Raw genomic sequence first — 22,672 nt, 5'->3', positions numbered from 1 at the left:
ATCTAAACACACTCATCATATCTGACACGAGAGAAACTCCTGCATAATCGCACCTCTTCACACACACAATGAGCCATGCATTCTCTCTGCACACTGTGTAAAATATATCTGAACAGCTTCTGTATTTTGTGTGCTTTCTGTTTATTGATGGTTGTGAATTGCATTATGGGATGTTGATCTCTGCTCTGCTGTCGGCTTTTGATGTTGAAAATTTAACAAAGTGACTTTAATTGACATTTTAGCACAACCCCAAATCAGAAAAGGTTGGGACAGTATGGAAAATACAAATGAAAACAGACAGAAGTGATTGCCGAATTTACTTTCACTGCAGACAATACAACAAACATTATTTGAATGTGTTCCTCTAAAATTGAAACATAATTAAATTTTAATTAAATAAAATTGTAATTAATAAAATACATTTTTTCCATTTTAGTTCTTGCAACGCATTTCCAAATAAAGTTGTAACAGTAAAGCATTTAGCACTAATTTCCAGAGGAGCACGTGATATGATTGATCACAGCTGGTCCCTCATCTATAATCATTAGTTAGCCAATCAGATTAATCCAAACTCACTTTAAGTAGCCTGGCTAAAGCTGCGGTCACATTAGAGTTTGAGCATGCGATAGTCGTGCGACGCTGCGAAAAGGGGCGGGATTAAACAAGCTTATTATGTCAGAGTTCTGCCACTCTGGTCTTGTAAATTCTTGTTTTGGTGGCAGAGCTCTGACACTACCCATGTCTGGTCCTGTTTCTGTCTCTGTGTGAGTGCGCGCCGTCGCAGGTGTACGCAGAGTGTGCGCGCTGCCGTTTGATGCGTCCCTCAGACGCGCGCGCTCTTGTACTAGTGTTCGTGTTTGTTCTGTCAGCATCGCGCTGCTTTATTCTCGGCGCCTCCGTCTAGTTGCTTTCAGTTTTGCTTGGCGCTGAGATGAAGCATGCGCGTTGCTTATGTGCGAGCGCACGGTAAGGTGTTTATCTATCGTGTGCTCGTGTCTTGCGTCTATTGTTAAAGCACGTGGCTCGGTGTTTACATTGTGGTCACGTGCTTTTGTCGTGTGCTTCAGTGTTGTGTTTGTTGTCATGAACATGCGGTTGATGAGTTCTCTCATTGGCTGCATGTTCTTGTCCTGTTTTATGTGAGCGCATGGCTTGTGTTGTCTCTGTGTCATGCGCTCTCCAGTCTATTGTCTAGTCCCTCCCTCCTTGTTAACTCATTATTATTTAGTCATGTTCACGTGGGTCAATTTAGTTTTTGCTTTATAGTCCCCTCATGTTTTCAGTCCTGTGCCAGTTCGTTGTCTACACTCCCCGTGTTCCTGCTCCAGTCTTGCCTTGCCTTGTCTTGTCAGCCCAGCCAAGTTTGTGTTTTGTTAATGTTTTCCCCCTCGGGGTAGTTTTGTTTTGCCTTTTATTTTTATTTTTTATTATTAATAAATACTCATTATTTCTTTGCAATTGAGTCCTCGCTCCTTTTCCCCACCGCGATCGTGACATATTAGACATTAAAAAAAGCGAGCGATTGCTCCATGTTTTAAATTCTGTCCAGAGAGGTCGTGTTTTGATCCTTGACTGGTCTCACGCAGTATAGTGATGCGATTTTTGCAGGTCAGAGTTCAACCAAAGCTTGAACTTTGCACCATGGCAACCTGCGAAACTTAACGCATGACCCTGCGCTTCCGGTCTGATGCATTCGTATGCGTATGCATGGAAGTCTATGGGAGGAAAAGTCCAGTGTGACCGCAGCTTAAAACTTCTCCCTTATCTCCGTTTTCAGAAGAAACCCCCCGTCCACCCTAGCTCCCCCTTTCCTCCTTTATCAGGGGGAGCAACCTGATCTCGTAATCCCCTTAGATGCTCATTGACAAGGCAGGGGCCCTGGGCTCAGTTATCTGCGAGCTCAGGGTTCTCCTCTGGGACAGCATGCCAAACCTGCTATTATTATCCAGCAATATCTAAGTGTGAACTCCTGAAAAGAGGTCTAGAGGGTGAAGACATCAAGTGATGAAGTGTTTCAGGGGTTGTTTTGTCCCATTCTTTCTGCAAACAAGTCTTAAGGTTGGCAAAAGTATGTTGTCTTCGTTGTTGCATTTTGCGCTTCAAAATGCGCCACACATTCTCTTTTGGAGACGGGTCGGGACTGCAGGCAGGCCAATCAAATACCTGGATGGGCATCCCTGGAAAAGTAGACAGCATGTGCTCCAAAATCTCAATGTACTTTTCAGCATTAATGGTGTCATCACAGAAGTGCAAGTTATTTTAGCCAAGAGCAATGACACAACCCCATACCATGACAGACCCTGGCTTTTGGACTTGTTGCTGGTCACAGTCTGAGTGATCCTTTTCTTCTTTGGTAAAGAGCACACAGCGTCCATTTTTCCTCAAAAATACCTAAAAATACTGATTCTTCAGACCACAGTACAGGTTTCCACTGTGTGATGGTCCATCTCAGATGCCTCTGAGCCCAGAGAAGTCAACAGCGCTTCTGGACACTGTTAACATAGGGCTTCCTTTTGACAAAGTACAGTTTTCACTGGAATTTGTTGATGTAACGACGTATAGTGGTACTTGACAAAGGTTTGTCGCAGTAGTCCTGAGCCTATGTGGTGATATGGCTAATAGATGAATGAGGATTCTTGATGCAGTGTCGTCTGAGGTATCAGAAATCCCGGTTGTTCAGCTCAGGTCTGCACCCTTTACGCACTGAATTTCCTCTAGACTCCTTAAATCTTTTAATGATTTTCTGCACTGTTGAAGGTGAAATATCCAAATGAACATTGTTTTTAAACATTTCAATCATTTTCTCATGTGTTTGTTGGCAAACTAGTGGTCCTCTGCCCATCTTTGCTCCTAAAGGACTAGACCTGGATGCTGCTTTTGTACCAAATCAAGTCAAGTCAACTTTATTGTCAATCAAACCATGCAACAGTACATTACACAGCAGACTGAAATTGCGTTTCTCCCATACTCCAATGTTCAATTTAAAAACAAAAATATGACACACACTAGACATAAACTAAACATTTAACTAATATAGTACAAATCATAATTACAATCACCTGTTGACTTCACCTGCTTCGAATCACATCATTATTTAAGCAGTTTACCTGATTACCAACCCTAAACTGCTCCTGTCACCACTGTTTTTGAATGTGTTGCAGGTCTAAATGACCAGAAAGGATGAATATTTATAAATGAACTGAAGTTCACCATTCAAAACATGAAATCTTCCGTGTTTATATTGTCTGCACTGAAATACAAGTCATAGTAAATTTGGAAATCACTACTTTCTTTTTTTATTTGTGTTTTCCTTACTGTCTTCTTCTAATTTGAGGTTGTGGTTTGAGATTAAAATATGTATAATAGGCAAGGCAAGGCAAGGAAAACTTTATTTATAGAGCACAATTTTATACAACCGTAGTTGATCCAAAGTGCTTTACAATGAGATAAATTGTTTAAGAATATAAAAAAAATAAAACTTGTATAAAAAAATGGAAGAAAAGGAAATATATGTATACATGTAATACTAAAATACAGATAAGACATTACATGTATGAGTCACTCAAAGGCAAGGGAGTAAAAATACGTCTTCAAGTTAGATTTAAAAGTATCCAAGGATGGAGAAATCCTGATGTTCAACGGGAGACTGTTCCATAGCCTTGGGGCCGCAACCAGGGGCGGACTAAGACTAAAAATCAGCCCTGGCACTGTAGCCACACCAGCCCACATTACCACACCGACACAGCCCCATCCACGGACACGCACATTCACTACTTATATTGTTGCATAGATGGTGAAATAATGTAAGCAGTACCATATTTTACGCAGCGGATGTCCTCCAAAGCATTGGGAAACCCCTATACAAACACATTCACATACATGCACCACAGACAAGTAGGCCTACCCAATTCACCTATAGCACATGTGTTTGGACTTGTAAGGGAAACCAGGAGGAAACCCACGCGAACATGCAAACTCCACACAGAAACACCAACTGACCCAGCCGAGGTTTAAAACGTTGACCTTCTTGCTCTCGACGTTGTCCTCACGAAACAATTTCAGTTAATGTTATGCATTTGGCAGCGTCTGATTTTAGAGCAATTTTTGGCTTTCTCTGGGCTTTTCGGCAACGCCTTAACTTTTTTTTTACGGTCCATCTCTGACAATTTGCTTGTGTTGCACTTACCTGTTTGACATTCTCGCCAAATTTTGATTATGTCCACGTAACCTCTGATTGGGTCGGCCCATCTCGAAACCAGTCGGCTATTGCCGATTGGGCCAATGTTTAACATTTACTATCATTATTATTATTATTATTATCATCATTATCATCATCATTATCATAATATTCACATCTTGCAAGAGATACCGGTCCACATTTAAAAAATGGTCCGGCCCTTCTGGCATTTGCCAGAATTGCCAGATGGCCAGTCCGCCCCTGGCCGCAACACAGAAAGTCGATCACCTTTTGATTTGCAGCGAGACCGAGGGACAGACAAAAGAAACTGCTCAATGGGCCTTCATGGTCTACAAGCTGTATATGGCCTAATAAGCTCACTGACATAGGCCGGGGCAGAATTGTGCAAAGCTTTATATGTAAAAAGAAGGATTTTAAAATCAACTTTGAATTTTCTAGGATAATAAACAATATAGAGAGAAATGAGTCTAAAATAACAGAAAATGTACTGAAAGTTTATTACAAGGTGTTTGTTGCGTAATATATAACACCAACCCAGACGATACATCACTTTAAACTAGGGATGTAACAATATTGTAAATACCACAATAGTAATTTTTTCCCATATTACCGTAGGCGCATGACTCAATAAAACTATATTTCTGAGAAAAGTTTGCTCAGGCGAATGAAGTGAACGGGAGGTAGCGGGAACTACAATTCCCATCAGCCCAGGCGTGGCCATCATCCTTTGTGGTCTGTTGTCGCTACAGATCCAGTAATGTGGAAATGGAGTGTGCTGCTAGTAGCGGGGAAGAAAAAGAGCTGGGAATGATCGAACCTAAAGCAGGTTTTAAATCGGATGTGTGGAAGCATTTCGGTTTCTTTCTGAAAACATACGAGAAAGGAGAAAAGGTGACAGATAAAGACAAAAACAGTGTGCAGGCACTGCCAGACTGTGGTGAAATATAAGTCGGGGAATACGACTAAAAACAGTCATGGGGACTGCAGAACACAGCACACTGTTCAGATTGATGCAGACATTGACTTGCACCGCAAAGAGACCTCTATCTCACTCATGGCTTGTCCTCTCAAGTGGTGGAAAGACAATGCACAACGTTACCCACTGCTGTCAACCTTGGCCAAGTCATATCTCTCTTGTCCCAGAAACCTCAGTCCCAAATGAGAGGGTTTTTTTCTGTTGCTGGGGACATGCCCAGAGATCCCAGCTTTTACCAGATTATAGTTATATGATTTTCCTTACATAACCCATCTCTATCTAAGTGAGTGAGTGATTAAATGTTGAATGTGATGAGTTTTCAACAATACTAAATCGAAACTTTATTTTTTAATATGGTTTAATAGGTTTTTGTTGTTAAAATTGAAAAATTGAAGTTCCTGTTTCGAAACGTACAGATAGATGGCTCATTTATATGTCATTAATATGTTCAGTGTTAAGGTAAATAAACACTTTTGGCACTTTTTTCGAGTCTTTTCATTAGTTTTGTTTTTCCTGTAAATGATTCAATAAATACTGTACCGTGCCATTCATACCGAGGTATTACCGTACCGTGAAATTCTGATACCGTTACATCCCTACTTTAAACTAATAAAAATATTCATAAAAGTCACTTTTTTGAGGTTAAAAGTTGTTGGAAGTAAAGATCAGGATCCTATTAATGCAATTCAGGAGCATAAATCAACAGGAGAAAAAAATAAATCATGAATAACAAATAATGAGAAAAGAATATTTAATACACAAAGTTTTTTTGGCATTTGGGAACATTCTGTTTTAATACCATGGACAAAACGTTTAACTTTCTCCCAAAAATGTTCCATAAACAATGATATCGATCAAACACTTTTACTCTGTACTTGCTCAACATTTTTTTTGAAAAGTAGTGGCATTTTCACTTGAGCACAATCTCTTCCTCCTCTTCTTGCCTTTGTTGTCAGAGTTATGCAAAAATGCAACCTCTCCTTCTTTCTGTGATGATATGTTTAACACCAGCCCATACTTGGCCAGTTTTTCTGGAGATTCTCCCACATATCTTGCGCTCGAGTTGCAGGGTGAGGCGTCCGCCTGCACCATAGTAAATGCCGTCAGGAAATATGCGTGGAACGCTGAAACCGGTCCCGTCTGATCAGAGCCCGAAAGGTGTGTTTCAGACTTTGCTTACACTAAAAGTGACATGATCTGAAGCGCTGATAAGTTCGAGAAACGCCACCCTCTTGTCATAAAAGATCAGTGGCTTTTCTGCTGATAAATGCGCTCAAATGTATCGCAGATAACTTTTTATTGTGGATGTTATTACACGCTTTCACCTCCGGCACACTCGCAGCCCTGCATTCCTCAGACTCCGGTGTGTTGGTTTTTGCTGATAATGAATGTCACAGTGATGACAGACGCTGAAGCGCTTTAATAATCATCAACGTCTGTCTTGTGAACACTCAAATGCAAATGTCAAACATTATTATTTTTTTAATGGTTGGAAGAAAACATTTGTGCAAATAGAAACTCGTTTAGTTTTGGCAGTTCAGGCAGTGGGGGAAATAAGTATTGAACACATCGTCATGTTTTTTTTTTTTCTGGGAATATTATTTCTAAAGGAGCTGTCGACATGGAATTAAACTAATTTTAATACAAACATAAAAATAAAACAAAACAATTATAATCTGAAACAAAAAGAGTTATGCGTGATAACAACAGAATGACACGAGGAGAAAGTGCTGAACTACTTAAATGTATTTAATACTTTATATCAAGAGTGTCCAAACCTGGGGGCTATTTCATAAAAGTGGTTAAAATAAGCGGGGATTAAAGTCAATGAGCTGAACTAAACGTCCACGCTTAAACTGGTTCCATAACAGCAAGTTGAAGATTACTTGATCTAACTAGTCTGAGTTCAGTTTAAATAATCTAGATAACTGCTCGTGCACGTTTCTGTCGTGAAACCTTAAAGGTCGAGCATCGATTATGTTGTGTGCTACCATGGCAACTTTGAGAACTGAAAGAGCTCTGAAATGAGACACAGCTGTTCACAGCGAGTGAGCCGCGAAACTGCAGATTGTTCAATAGGCTACATTTGTAGCAATATATTTTTAAATATAGGTTAAGGCTTCGTCCGAAACCGCATACTTCCATACTATATAGTACGTTAAAACCAGTATGCGAGCCGAGTAGTATGTCCGAATTCATAGAATTCGAAAATCAGTATGCGAGAAGTACCCGGATGACTTACTACTTCAGGCGAGATTCTGAAGTGCGCATCCCATGCATGCTGCGCTATCCCATGATGCCCCGTGAGAGAATTCATGAATGGATGTAAAGTGACGCAACTGACGCAGGTAGGTCACGTGATCATGACAAAATGGCGGATGTAGTACGTCCGAATTCCATTCATACTTTTCACATTCATACTGTATAGAACGTACTTTTCTAACGGCCGAGTAGTACGTTTAAATTCAAATGCAGTACCTACTGAGTAGTAGACGGTTTCGGACGCAGCCTACGTGAATTTAAATGGCATCAAATTATGGCAGGTGAATGTTAACATTACTTTGATTAAGCTTGAACTTAAGGCTTAGCGTTAGAGTTAGCTTGCCCCGGACCAGGCTAGTTTCCCAGCATAAGTTGCCAGGGTAACCAAGTTTGAACTATCGTAAATTTGATTTATGAAACCGAATCCGCCATTAATAAACCTGACTTACCAAAATAAGCCTGGCTTTTTCTGTAAGCTTGGTTTATGGAGTAGCCCCCTGGTCCTGGAGGGTCGGTGTCCTGCCAAGTTTAGCTCCAACCTGCTAAGAAGTTTTTAGTGTATCTAGTAAGAGCTTGATTAGCTGGTTCAGGTGTGTTTGATTAGGGTTGGAGCTAAAATCTCCAGGACACCAGCCCTCCAGGACTGAGTTTGGATACCCTTGCCTTATATAAAAGGCTGTATTAATGATGGCAGGTTAAAGGCGACTCTCATGTGGAGAATGAAACCTCATGCATTGCCCAGGTGTGAGTTTCTCACAGACTTTAACAGCATGTAAAAATCTTGACGGTTCTGTGGGTCTCGCCTATCAAATCTGAGCTTTATTTTGTGTTTCCTAGTGGATTCGGATCAGGTGATTGGCTGGGCCATTCTACAGCTTGATTTTCTTTCTCTGAAAGCATCTGAGAGTCTCCTTGGCTGTGTTTTGGATTATAGGGTATATGCCGAGCTAGTGCTGTTCCCATGCTGATACACTTCCGGTGACCTGTTATTGTGAACTTTTTCTCATTTTATACGGTTGCTTATACAGCATCGATGTTGCAATGTCATTAAAATACATTCAGTTAAATAAACTTTAGCATTTATTTAGTTGCTCAAGTGTAAAACGAGACAAAAAGCTGTTTACTCGCACGCACGTGTCAGAATCGGCAGGCTAGCGCAGAAGCTCTATTGAATATACTGGGGTAAAATAAATGCTCATATTATAAAGACATGACGGGGGGGAAATGTAATTTAATGCAGTGCTTCTTGTACAATCTGAGACCCACTTTATATCGGATATCACTCAGCTAGTGGAGATCGCTGATTTTTAAAGAAAACCGATCTTAAACGCACCGGATTTTGCATTGGCATTCAATTCGCCAGAAGCGCTTTACCCAGGTTACTGGCAAATTAAAAGTCCTATTAGCATGCTTCAGCATATACCCCATTAGCCCCTTTCACACAGTGATGCCAGTAAATATCCGGAATATTTCCGGAATGACTTTACCGGTAAATTCAAAAAAGCGCCGTTCACACAGGCGAGGGCGTTACGGAATTTTTCCGGAAAACACCATTCACACATCCATTCCAAAATAGCGATAAATTCTGACATCGTTACCCAGAATAGACCTCTAAACGGCTGCGCTTGTGTTTGTAAACATTTGACTACATTACAAACTGGATGGATCAGTATTGTGAACAACTTCGCTGAAAACACTTTTGCATGTCGAGATGTACATGATATGTGTGTATACTGACGCTTATGGGCTGTTTCACTGGCACACCCGACTCGTCAAGCAACTGAAGTAAGCAGAGCTTGAAGGTAACCAAACAACGGCTTATCATAAAGCATCTTATCGATAATTATTTACACAGTTGGTATTAAGAAGGAACATATAAACGTTACCTGACTAACATCTAGAAGCTAAATATGTCTGGTAAATATTCAAAGGCTTTTATTCTCATAAACTGTGCAGACGTGAATGCAACTGCGTGTTCTGATTGGCTGGAATAGACGTCTCACGTCAGCACGTTCTAGACGTGAATGCGCTCTCTCCGGCAATCTTCCCTCTGCGTTCACACAGCGCAGCATTCTGGCAAATTACCCGTAATGTTACAACTTCTCTTTCCGGAAAATAGCCTGAACGAATTTACCAGTATTTTCAACAAAGGCCTATTCACACATACAGACCTTTCAGGAAAATTGCCGGTAATTTTCCGGAAAGGTCTGTATGTGTTAAAGGGGCTATTGTCTTGCTAAAATGTCCACTCTGGTTTCATCTTCATCCTCCTGCTAATGTAGATGTTGGACTGAAGCAGCTGATATTCATTTACGCTGGGGAAGGGCAGAGGATTGCTGAAGAACTACTGAGAGATTTCAGCCGCTGTCTGGGCTTTCACTGCCTTTCTACGCCTCCCTTTCTTCATGTGTTCAATACTTTTTCCCTCGGTCACGTCATGTTATCACACAGAACTTCGTTTGTAAACCAATTCGATTTATTTTCTATGCAGATATGGATTACTTTGGTTGTTACCAACATCCAGTGATTTTATTTTTTTAAAACATGATTTTTAAGAATTTTTTTAATAACCAAGTTTTAGCAATCTAACAAACGTCTGTCTTGCGAACACAAAGATAGAATTTTTTTAAAATAATTTTTTAATAGCTGACTTTTGTTTATCTTTGCCATGATGACCGCACATAATATTTGAATAGATATTTTTCAAGATACTAGCATTCAGCTTAAAGTGACATTTAAAGGCTTAACTAGGGTAATTATAGAAGTTCGGTTTGTTCTGTAGCCAATTGAAATTTGTATTTTATTTGAGCAGTTTTTGCATTTATTCTTCAGGGTTTGTACAAGTGCTGGAAATGCTTAAAAATGCTTTGAATTTTTAATATAGTGTTTGATAAATTTTTGGAAAAAGTGCTTTTCGAAAATCGCTTTCACAACAATTTAAGTTACTAAATGGAAAATAATAATTAACTATTTCAATGCAATAAAATATATATTTTTGCTTTTGCATTCAAATGAATCTCTGGAGTCTATGCATGTGTCTGTAACCTGATTTGCCTGTTTAATTTATTTATTTTTTGTCTGCTCTCTTTGACAAAATGTATGAAATGTATGAAGATTACAGCTGCTTGTGTGAATGTACAGTTGAAGTCAGAATTATTAGCCCTCTTCGAATTTTTTCTTCTTTTTAAAATATTTTCTAAATGATGTTTAACAGAGCAAGGAGATTTTCACAGTATGTCTGATAATATTTTTTCTTCTGGAGAAAGTCTGATTTGTTTTATTTCAGCTAGAATAAAAGCAGTTTTTAATTTTTTAAACACCATTTTAGGGATAATATTATTAGCCCCTTTAAGCATTTTTTTTTCTTTCGATAGTCTACTGAACAAACCATCATTAAACAACAACTTCCCTAATTACCCTAACCTGCCTAATTAACCTAATTAAGCCTTTAAATGTCACTTTAAGCTGTATAGAAGTGTCTTAAAGAATATCTAGACTAATATTATTTACTGTCATCATAGCAAAGATAAAATAAATCAGTTATTAGAGATTAATTATTAAAACAATTATGTTTAGAAATGTAAAAATCTGCTCTCCGTTTAACAGAAAACGGTGAAAAAAATAAACATTAGGCTAATAGTTCAGGGGGGGCTAATAATTCTGACTTTAACTGTAGGTGCTGCTGAAATAGAGAACAAAATAGTTTTTTTTTTTTTTATCTCAGAATACTGCTATAATTTAAACCTGCAGACACAAAATTTCCTAAATGCTTGAAACATTTGGGATGTTTTCTCTCCATTAGCCTGAAAGACATGATTTTGACGCAAAATTGACAAGTTCGTAAAAACCTAAGAGGGTCACACCTTATTCTAGGCTGTCCTTGTTACACAAGTTCCTCGTATATACTTTAGTGATCACAATTAATTGTGCATGATTGCATGCAGCTAACCCTAAACCTAACCCACATTCTCAGCCTAACCGTATAGTGAGAGCGTGTAATTTATTCATATTACTCACTAATTAAACTAATAGTTCAACTGTAAACAAGGACACCTTAAAATAAAAGTAAAGCCTTTGGGTTTTGTGGTATTTTGCTTAAATTTAAATTGTACGTTCACCCTGATGAAGGCAAATTTGATGGAACACGCTGGTGCACAAGTGTGTTTTTAATATTATAGCTATGAAGGTGTCACTTTTTTACTTTCATTTTCCTCAGAGTGTGTTGAACTGATTTGTTTTTTCTCTTTCTTTACATATGCTGTGTGTTTAGTCCTGAATGGCAAAAAAAAAGTTCCTCAGTGTTTGAGCAAGATTATCGAGAACAGCAGGCATGATCAAATGTTCATAATCTACATGATGTTTCTGTCTGATTGTAGTATATTTACACGGTTACACGACTTTATGTGTCTAACCTTAATATGAACTGACATTTACTGTTGGACAGTTATGCAGTGTGCTACAGCATATTACCACTGCATATTAATTACTATAGTTGTTGTGCTTCTATGACAACTATATTAACATTGCATATTAATTGCTGTAGTTGTTGTGTTACCATGACAACTGTATAATTAACACTGCATATCAATTACTGTAGTTGTTGTGTTACCATGGCAACTAAAGAATTACAACCACATTTTAATTACTTTACATGTTGTTACCATGCCAACGATAGAATTAACACAGCATATTAATTACTATAGTTGTTGTGTTACCATGGCAACTATATAATTAACACTGCTTATTCATTTCTATTGTTGTTTTGTTACCATGGCAATTATATAATTAACACAGCATATTAATTACTATAGTTGTTGTGTTACTATGGCAACTAAAGAATTACCACAGCATTTTAATTACTATACATGTTGTGTAACCATGGCAATGATAGAATTACGACAGCATTTTAATTACTAGTTTTTGTGCTACAATGTGAACTATAGAATTAACATGGCATATTGAATAGTTGTTGCGTTTCTATGACAACTAAGGATTTACCACAGTATTTTAATTACTGTAGTTGTTGTGTTACCATGGAAACTGTAGAATTAACATGATATATTAATTACTATAGTTGTTGTGTTTCCATGACAACTAAGGATTTACCACAGTATTTTAACTACTATAGTTGTTGTTTTACCATGGAAACTGTAGAATTACCATGGCATTTTAATTACTATAGTTGTTGTTACCATGGCAACGACAGAATTACTACAGCATTTTAATTACTATAGTTGTTGTGTTACCATGGCAACTAAGGAATTACCACAGCATTTTTTTTACTATAGTTGTTGTGTTACCATGGAAACTGTAGAATTAACATGGCATTTTAAATACCATAATTGTTGTGTTACCTTGGCAACTAAGGAATTACCACTGAATTTTAATTACTATAGTTGTTGTGTTACCATAGCAACTATAAAATTACCACAGCAAATTAATTACTATAGTTGTGTTACCATGGCAACTAAGGAATTTCCACAGCATTTTAATTTTTATAGTTGTGTTACCATGGCAACTTTGTAATTAACACAGCATATTAATTACTATAGTTGTTGTGTTACCATGGCAACCATATGATTAACATCGCATATTAATTATTATAGTAGTTGTGTTACCATGGCAACAATATAATTGACACAGCATTTTAATTACTATAGTCGTGTTACCATGGCAACTTTAGAATTAACTTAGCTTATTAATTACTATAGTTGTTGTGTTACCATGGCAACTATATAATAAACGCAACACATTTTTTCCTATGGTTGTTGTGTTACCATGACAACTATAGAATTACCACCTTAAAAAATCCCTTTAATAACCCCCTGTTAAAAAAAAACAAGGACAAGCCGGCAGCTAGCTCTCTGCAACTCTCACATGGTCGCCCACTGAAGCTAAGCAGTCAGTGATGGGAGACCACATGTGAAAGCTAGGTTGCTGCCGGAAGTGGTGTTAGTGGGCCAGCAGGGGGCGCCCAACCTGCGGTCTGTGTGGGTCCTAATGCCCCAGTATAGTGACAGGGACGCTATACTTCTCAGTGAGCGCCGTCTTTCGGATGAGATGTTAAACCGAAGTCCCGACTCTCTGTGGTCGTTAAAAATCCCAGGATGTCCTTCGAAAAGAGTAGGGGATTAACCAGCATCCTGGCCAAATCTGCCCACTGGCCTCTGTCCATCATGGCCTCCTAACCATCCCCATATTCAATTGGCTGCATCACTGTCTCCTCTCCACCAATCAGCTGGTGTGTGGTGTGCGGTCTGGTGCAAAATGGCTGCCGTCGCGTCATCCAGGTAGATGCTGCACACTGGTGGTAGATGAGGAGATTCCCCTCACTGTGTAAAGCGCTTTGAGTGCCCAGAAAAGCGCTATATAAATGTAAGGAATTATTATTATTATTATTATTATTATTACTATTTTCCCTCCCACCAAACTACACACCACATGACAGCCTCAAAATATCGTGCAATACTGAGTGTGTCTCAAACAGGTAAGTGGGCTTGACAAACCACATGGAGAAACACTCTTATCTCTCTCTATTAAAAAAACACTCCCTCTTTGCTCTAGCACTTAATTCTCTGAGCACTAGCAGTTCCTCTGTATAATCAGCACTTGTGTGTAGTGCCTCTTCTTGTTGTATCGCCTCCTCCATTGTACTTCGCTTCGGACAAAAGCGTCTGCTAAATGACTAAATGTAATCCAAAAAGCACTGATACTGATACACCCCTGAAGCACCTACTTGTGTATATATATTTTTTTCGTTGACCAATTTAAAACAAAAAATCCCATAATTGTCCATAGCTCTGCATAGCTACCACACTACTCTGCAGTCCTTCTAGCGAGTTTTCTCAGTCGAGCAGCCTGTGTTTTTTTTTCAGAAGATATACATATCTGAGTCTCTATAATTAAATCATTATTTGTGTTTGTAATCGTCTGTAATTAGTTGGTTGGAGTTGGGTTGAGTTGAGCTGGTGTGTTTTGCAGTGCAGTATCTGGGACGCGTCTCTCCCTGTAGACCTCCCTTCATTACATATGCTGTGTGTTTAGTTCTGAACGACAGAAACAAAAATGTTCCTCTGTGTTTGTGAGCAAAACCTGCAGGCCATCCAGAACATTTGGAGAGAATAAACATAAGCAGGCGAAATCAAATGTTCATAATCGACATAATATTTCTGATTTTAGATCGTTCCAGCATATTTACACTGTTAATTAACATTTTTGTTTGTAAATATACAGTATTTAACTGTAATATGAACTGTATTTTACTGTATTTTTAAAGTTACGTTGTGAAAATTACTGTATATTTTACAGTAAAATATGCAATACCAAGTACTGTAGAAAACTACAGTATTTGGTCATTTGTTTATGTTACTGTAGTTCTGTTACTGTGGCAACTATAGAATTACCTCAGCATATTAATAATTGTAGTTGGTGTATTACCATAGCAACTATAGAATTACTACGGAATATTAATTATTGTAGTTGTTGTTACCATGGCAACTATAGAATGACCACAGCATATTAATTAATATAGTTGTTGTGTTACCATAGCAACTATAAAATTAACACCACATATTAGGTATTGTAGTTGTTGTGTTACCGTGCCAATTGTATAATTAAAACCACATATTAGGTACTGTAGTTGTTGTGTTACCGTGCCAATTATAATTAACAGCACAGATTAACTTCTATAGTTGTTGTGTTACCATGGCAACTATAATTAACTCCGCATATTAATTACTGTAGTTGTTGTGTTACCATGGCAACTATATAATTAACACTGCATATTAATTACTATAGTTGTTACCATGGCAACTATATAATTAACACTGCATAATAATTACTTTACTTGTTGTGTTACCTTGGCAGCTATATAATTACCGCCACATATTAATTACTATAGTTGTTGTGTTACCATGGCAACGATAGAATTATTACAGCATAATAATTATTGTAGTCGTTTTGTTACCATGGCAACTATAGAATTATTACAGCATAATAATTATTGTAGTCGTTTTGTTACCATGGCAACTATAGAATTACCACAGCAAATTAATTTCTATAGTTGTGTTACCATGGCAACTATAAAATTGTGACAGCATTTTATTTACTATAGTTGTTGTGTTACCATGGCAACTATTGAATCATAACAGTGTTTTAATTATTATATTTGTTGTTACCATGGTAACAATGGAATTACCACAGCTTATTAATTACTATAATTGTGTTACCATGGCAACTATATAATTTTGACAGCATTTTATTTACTATAGTTGTTGTTACCATGGCAACAATAGAATTATGACAGCATTGTAAGTACTATAGTTGTTGTGTTACCATTGCAACTATTGAATTATGACCGTGTTTTAATTACTATATTTGTTGTTACCATGGTAACAATAGAATTACCACTGCATGTTAATTACTACAGTTGTTGCGTTACCATGTAACGATAGAATTACCACAGCAAATTAATTACTATAGTTGTTGTTACCATGGCAACTGTAGAATTACCACATCATTTTAATTATTCTAGTCGTTATGGTACCATGGCAACTATAGAATTAGCATAGCATAATAATTATTATAGTTGTGTTACCATGGCAACTATATAATTGTGAAAGCATTTTAATTACTATAGTTGTTGTTACCATGGCAACAACAGAATGATAACAGCATTTTATTTACTATAGTTGTTGTGTTACTATGGCAACTATTGAATTACGACAGTGTTTTAATTATTATATTTGTTGCTACCATGGTAACAATAGAATTACCACAGCATATTAATTACTATAGTTGTTGTTACCATGGCAACTATAGAATTACCACATCATTTTTTTATTGTAGTCGTTATGCTACCATGGCAACTATAGAATTACCATAGTATATTAATTACTATAGTTGTGTTACCATGGCAACTATAGAGTTGTGACAGCATTTTAATAACAATCGTTGTTGTTACTATGGCAACAATAAAATTAAGACAGCATTTTAATTACTATAGTTGTTGTGTTACCATAGCAACTATTGAATTACGACAGTGTTTTAATTACTATATTTGTTGTTATCATGGCAAAAATAGAATTACCACAGCATATAAATTATTGTAGTCGTTATGTTACCATGGCTACTATAGAATTGCCACAGCATATTAATTACTATGTTGTGTTACCATGTAACGATAGAATTACCACAGCAAATTCATTATTGTAGTCGTTATGCTACCATGGCAACTAAAGAATTACCACAGCATATTAATTACTATAGTTGTTATGTTACCTTGGAAACGATAGAATTACCACAGCATAATAATTACTATATTTGTTGTGTTACCAGATTGATTCAAATACTTTGAGAATAATTCAAAACTTTATAGTATTTTTAAATTACTGTAGTATTTTAGTTTTTTTCCCCACATAGGATGCAATACAGAAACATCCAAAATCACATAAACTTCAGAAAATTTGCAGATTTCAAAATATATTTGTGTATGTTCGGAAATGAGTTTTATCATCAGCTGAACAGTTAATATGTTCTTAAACAACAGTAGATTCATTGAATGCACTGTATCAATATTGCAGCTTTGTTGTATTTTTTATTAAAAAAAATTAATATGTGCTTACACAGCTCATCCCATTAAAATTTAAGGTGCATTCTTACTGTGTCGAAACTACCATAATTACAGGATTCCAACTAGTAAAAAGCATTCACGTACTTGTAAAAATGAGTCATTACAATGGAAATGTTGTCATAGAAACATGTCCCTCGCAATCTGAGGACAAGAACAGACCTGTGTTTGCCACAATTTCAGAATTACCATATTTATAAGATGACAACTAGTAAAAAGCATCCATTAATAATCTGCAAATCTGTCAATTTTCTGAGACCTCCGTCTTGTACCATACCAGACAAAAGTCTTGTCACCTATTCAAGTTTTAGAAACAGCAAATAATAACTTGTCTTCTAGTTGGTCATTTGGTATCAGAAGTGGCTTATATGAAAGGCAAAGGCCTCTAGATTACGCTTATTTTACCACAATACAATCTGATCATGCCTTGATTTTGAATGATTTCATTAGGACAGTAAGGTCTGACTTTGCTTACACAAAAGTCTCGTCACTGAACAAAAATATTGTCCAGTATAGAATATAAAGTCCTGCTGCAGTGGAAACAATGAATATTGTGTCTGACTCCATCATGAGCTTGGAGGACTGCATCCATACATCTCTGACATGACTCAAATCACTTATTAATAAAGCCATCTGGAATGGCAAAGAAAGCGTTATTGCAGGACTCACAGAGTTCATCAAGACTCTTGGGGTTCATCTTCAATGCCTCCTCCTTCATCTTACCCCAGACATACTCAATAATATTCATTACAGGTGACTGGGCTGGCCATTCCTGGATTACCTTGACCTTCTTTGCTTTCAGGAGCTTTGATGTTGGGGCTGAAATATGAGAAGGAGCGCTATCCTGCTGGAGAACTTGCCCTCTCTTGTGGTTTGTAATGTAATGGACATATACCTCAGGCTGTTGATGTTGCCATCCACTCTGCAGATCTCTCGCACGCCCCCATACTGAATGTAACCCCAAACCATGATTTCTTCTTAACCAACCTTGACTGATTTCTGTGAGAATCTTGGGTCCATGCGGGTTCCAGTAGGTCTTCTGCAGTATTAGTGAAGATTAGGATGCAGTTCAACAGATGATTCATAGGAAAACTTGACCTTCTGCCACTTTTCCAAATGATCAACTAGAAGTCAAGTTAATATTTGTTGCTCTTACAACTGCGATCAACGGCAAGACTTTTGTCAGGTAGTGTACATAATTTACTGTATATTTACTTGTACATAGCATTTACACATACCTGCCAACACTCCAGTTTTTCCCAGGAGTCTCCCATATTTCAGACCCATCTCCCACCCATCTCCCGTATTGTTCTGTCTCCCGGGAAATTCCCGGAATTCATTCAAAACAAAGAAGCTCATTCAGAGAGATGAAGCAGGTGAGTGGTTTTGCAGAGAGTGAGCGATCTCATAAACCGTTCACAAGGTAAACAACAGAGGGTGAGCGATCTCTCACACACAGTTCATCAGGTAAACATCAGATCTTTAGTCAGACACCAGATAATCTTTAGACACTTCCCTTGTTCAGTTGACTTTGCATCCACAGGCGAGGAGAGACATCCACGGAAGAATACGAGAGGGAGAGAAGATGAGGTGAACCATCCAACTTCGATTCCAGCTGGTGAGTGTATGAAGGAGGTGAGTGTGTGCGGTGATTGTGGGTGCAGGGAATTAGTATACAGGTGATTGAGCACTGGAGTGGTAAGAGGTGGATAGTGAGGGAGAAGGGTGATGGGAGCTGCAGGACTGAGCCGAGGGTGTGACAGTACCCCCTCCACGGGTGACTCCAGGCACCCTAGACCGGCAGGGACGACCATGGCCTCGGGGAGGCGGGCATTCATGGTGTCCGTTTTGGAATTTCTCAAGGGGAGTAGGATCTAGGATGTCATCACAGGGTGTCTAAGACCTCTACTCAGGACCAAATTCTTCCCAATCAATTGAGTATTGGAGTTGGCCTTTCTCGGAAGTTGAGAACTTCCTTGACATCCTCAGTAGATGTTATCACAGATGACTTCGGCTTGGTTGGGAGGGGGGGGGTGTGGTTCCATGTCTGTGGATGGAGGAGAAACAGGGTCAGTGAAAGGTTAAGTAGGGAGACATGAAAGCTAGCTGCAATTCTATGCCGAGGAGGCAAATTGAGATAATAAGTGACAGGGTTGATTTTGGAAGTGTTTGGTGAACGGTCCTATGTAGCGGGGACAGATGGAGTCAGATGTCACTGGTAAAGAGCCATACCTTGTCTCCCGGCTGGTAAGTAGAATTAGGTAGGCGATGATGATTTGCATCAGTAGTGTACCTCCGTACTGCCTGTCGAAGATGGACATGTGCTGAGTCCCACACCCTCTCGTTCTCTGGCAACTAGTGATTGACCGCAAGCACGTCAGAGGTTTCACCAGTCCAGGGAAATAGAGACGGTTGGTATCCTTGAGCACATTGAAAGGGTTTTAGTTCGGTGGAGGTTTGAAAGAGAATTCTGAGCACACCCAACCTACGGTTAGATACTGGCTCCTGGTGCAGGGAAATCTCTCGGATTTACACTCGGACTGTCCATTGGTCTGCGGGTGGTAACCAGAAGATAAATGCAAGTCGGAAAAATGCCCGCCAAACACTGAAGATAAACTGTGGCCCCCGATCTGACACATTGTCCTCGTAATTTTGGAAAACTGGAAAACATTTAATTTTGGAAAATATGATTGAAGAGGGCTTTAAAAACGCAACTCATAAATATTCAAATCTGATTTGTAAATGAAAACTACAATTCATATATATTAAAATATATTTTCTAACTTCAAAACAGTTAATAAATATGCAAATCCGGTTCATAAAATCATAACACAATTAAAAATTTGCAAATATAATTTGTAATTTAAAAAATGAAAAAACTACAATTCATAAATTATGCAAATCCAATCCGTAACTTCAAAACACCGTTCATAAATATGCAAATCCAATTCATAAATTAAAAAAACAATTATATTTGCAAATCCAATTTCTAATTTAAAAAATGAAACTCATAAATATGTGAATCTGATCCGTAAATGAAATGTACAATTTGTAAGTATGCAAATCCAATTCATAACTTCAAAACACAATTAATAAATTAGCTAATCTAATTTGTAATTTTAAAACGCAACTCATAAATATGCAAATATGATTCGTAAATGAAAACTACAATTCATAAATATAAAAATCTAATTCGTTACTTCAAAGCAGTTCAAAAATATGCAAATCCAATTTATAAATTCAAAACACAATTGATAAATTTGCAAATCTAATTTGTAATTTAAAAATGCAACTAATAAATATGCAAATCTGATTCTTAAATGAAAAACAAAATTTGTAAATATGCAAATCCAATTCATAAATTCAAAACACAGTTGATAAATTTGCAAATCCAATTTGTAATTTAAAAATGCAACCCATAAATATGCAAATCCAATTCATAAATTCAAAACACATTTGGTAAATTTGCAAACCTGATTTGTAATTTAAAAACAACACTTATAAATATGTGAATCTGATTCGTAAATGAAATGTATAATTCTTAAATAAGCAAATCCAATTCATAAATTCAAAACACAATTGATGAATTTACAAATCAAATTTCTAATTTAAAAACTCATCTCAGAAATCTTATTCATAAATGAAATGCACAATTCGTAAATATGCAAATACAATTTGTAACTTCAAACCTATATAATATGCAAATCCAATTCAAAACACAATTGATACATTTTTGAACCTAATTTGTAATTTAAAAAAATCAACTAATAAATATGCAAGTTTGATTTGTAAATGAAAAACACAATTCATAAATATGCAAATCCACTTCTTAACTTCAAAACAGTTCATAAATATGCAAATATAATTCATAAATTCAAAACACAATTGTTAAATTTGCAAATCCAGTTTGTAATTTAAAAACGCAACTTATAAATATGCTAATCGGATTCATAAATGAAAACTACAATTCATAAATATGAAAATCTAATTTGTAACTTTAAAACGGTTCATAAATTTGCAAATCCAGTTCATAAATTCAAAGCACAATTGATAAATTTAATTTGATAAATCTAATTTGTCATTTAAAAACACAACTAGTAAATATTTAAATCTGATTTGCAGGTGAAACACACAATTACTAAATATGCAAATCCATTTCATAAATTCAAAACATAATTGATGAATTTACAAATCAAATTTCTAATTTAAAAATGCAACTCATAAATATGCAAATCTGATTTGTAAATGAAAAACACAATTTGTAAATATGCAAATCCAATTCATAACTTCAAAACAGTTCATAAATATGCAAATACAATTTATAAATTCAAAACACAATTGATACATTTACAAATCTAATTGTTAATTTAAAAACACAACTAGTAAATATTTAAATCTGATTTTTAAGCGAAACACACAATTACTAAATATGCAAATCCATTTCATAAATTCAAAACACAGTTGATGAATTTACAAATCTAATTTCTAATTTAAAAATGCAACTCATAAATATGCAAATCTGATTTGTAAATGAAAAACTACATTTCTAAATATGCAAACACAATTCCTAACTTGGAAACACAATTCATAAATATGCAAATCTGATTCATAAATGAAAAACACAATTCGTAACTTTAGAACACAGTTAAAAAATATGCAAATGCAATTCATAAATTCTAAACACAATTCGTAAATATGTAAATCTAATTCATGAGTGTGAACCTGAAATCACAAATAAAAAACATAAATATTCCCCCAAGCAAAGTGCTCTGCAAGTGTGAATTTTACTTTATAACTGTAACTTTTATTTTTGAGACTCATCTGACTCCATATATTGGTAGTAAAAAGTGAGTAAATTGTAATTTCTGTGTAAACTGTCGCTTTAAACTCATTAGTTGTTTTTTGGAATTAATTGCACAGAACGCGTCAGTGTTTCCGGTCAATATCGACACACAGGCTATTGTGTGGTCAGGATTAGTGTGTGTGTGTGCACACAGGTATGTAGGTGTGTATGTGTATTAAGTGCCTGAGTAGGGTGTGAAGGTGACACACCCGTTTCAACAGAACAGCACAATACACCACATCTACACTCCATTAAAACACTGTGTTTTCCATTCAGAAACACCACCGATGGCAGAAACTAGTGTGCAAATAAACAGCTCATGATGTCACACATATCGGACAGGTCAGACCCATCACACACACCAAATAAAGATGATTATGTTGGATTAATGTTCTCTTATTGCTCTAAATACACATTACATGAGTCAATGAGTTTGCAGATTGTTTGACTGCAGACAGAAATAAATGCTCTCAGTTTGAAGCGAGAAATGATTTTCAGGTCAGTGTTTTGCTTTTGTGATGAAATAGCACAAAATAAGGTGTGTTTGCTATCTAACGATTGTAAAGGGGACCTATTATGCCTCTTTTTATGAGAAGTAAAATTAGTCTCTAGTGTGTCAAGAGTGTGTGTGAAGTTTCAGCTCGAAATACCACACAAATAATGATTTATAACTCTGTGAAACTGACCCTTTTAGGATTTGAACTTAATTGCGCCATTTTGGCTTGGTCCATATCAGTGGACAAAAAAACACACACACACACACAC

At 36.8% G+C, this 22,672-nt stretch overlaps 1 long non-coding RNA gene across 1 annotated transcript; it reads left to right on the top strand.

Moving 5' to 3' along the window:
* Positions 1–16,718: 16,718 nt before the first annotated feature.
* Positions 16,719–22,392, top strand: LOC141381125 (uncharacterized). Its single transcript, XR_015480385.1, has 3 exons — positions 16,719–18,531; positions 18,608–18,682; positions 22,184–22,392. It is a non-coding gene; the product is annotated as an uncharacterized LOC141381125 (long non-coding RNA).
* Positions 22,393–22,672: the final 280 nt, after the last annotated feature.

Source organism: Danio rerio, chromosome 3, assembly GCF_052040795.2.
Source record: "Danio rerio strain M-AB ecotype USA chromosome 3, GRCz13ab, whole genome shotgun sequence".
NCBI lineage: Eukaryota > Metazoa > Chordata > Actinopteri > Cypriniformes > Danionidae > Danio > Danio rerio.
This window is presented reverse-complemented; position numbering and strand designations above follow the sequence as displayed.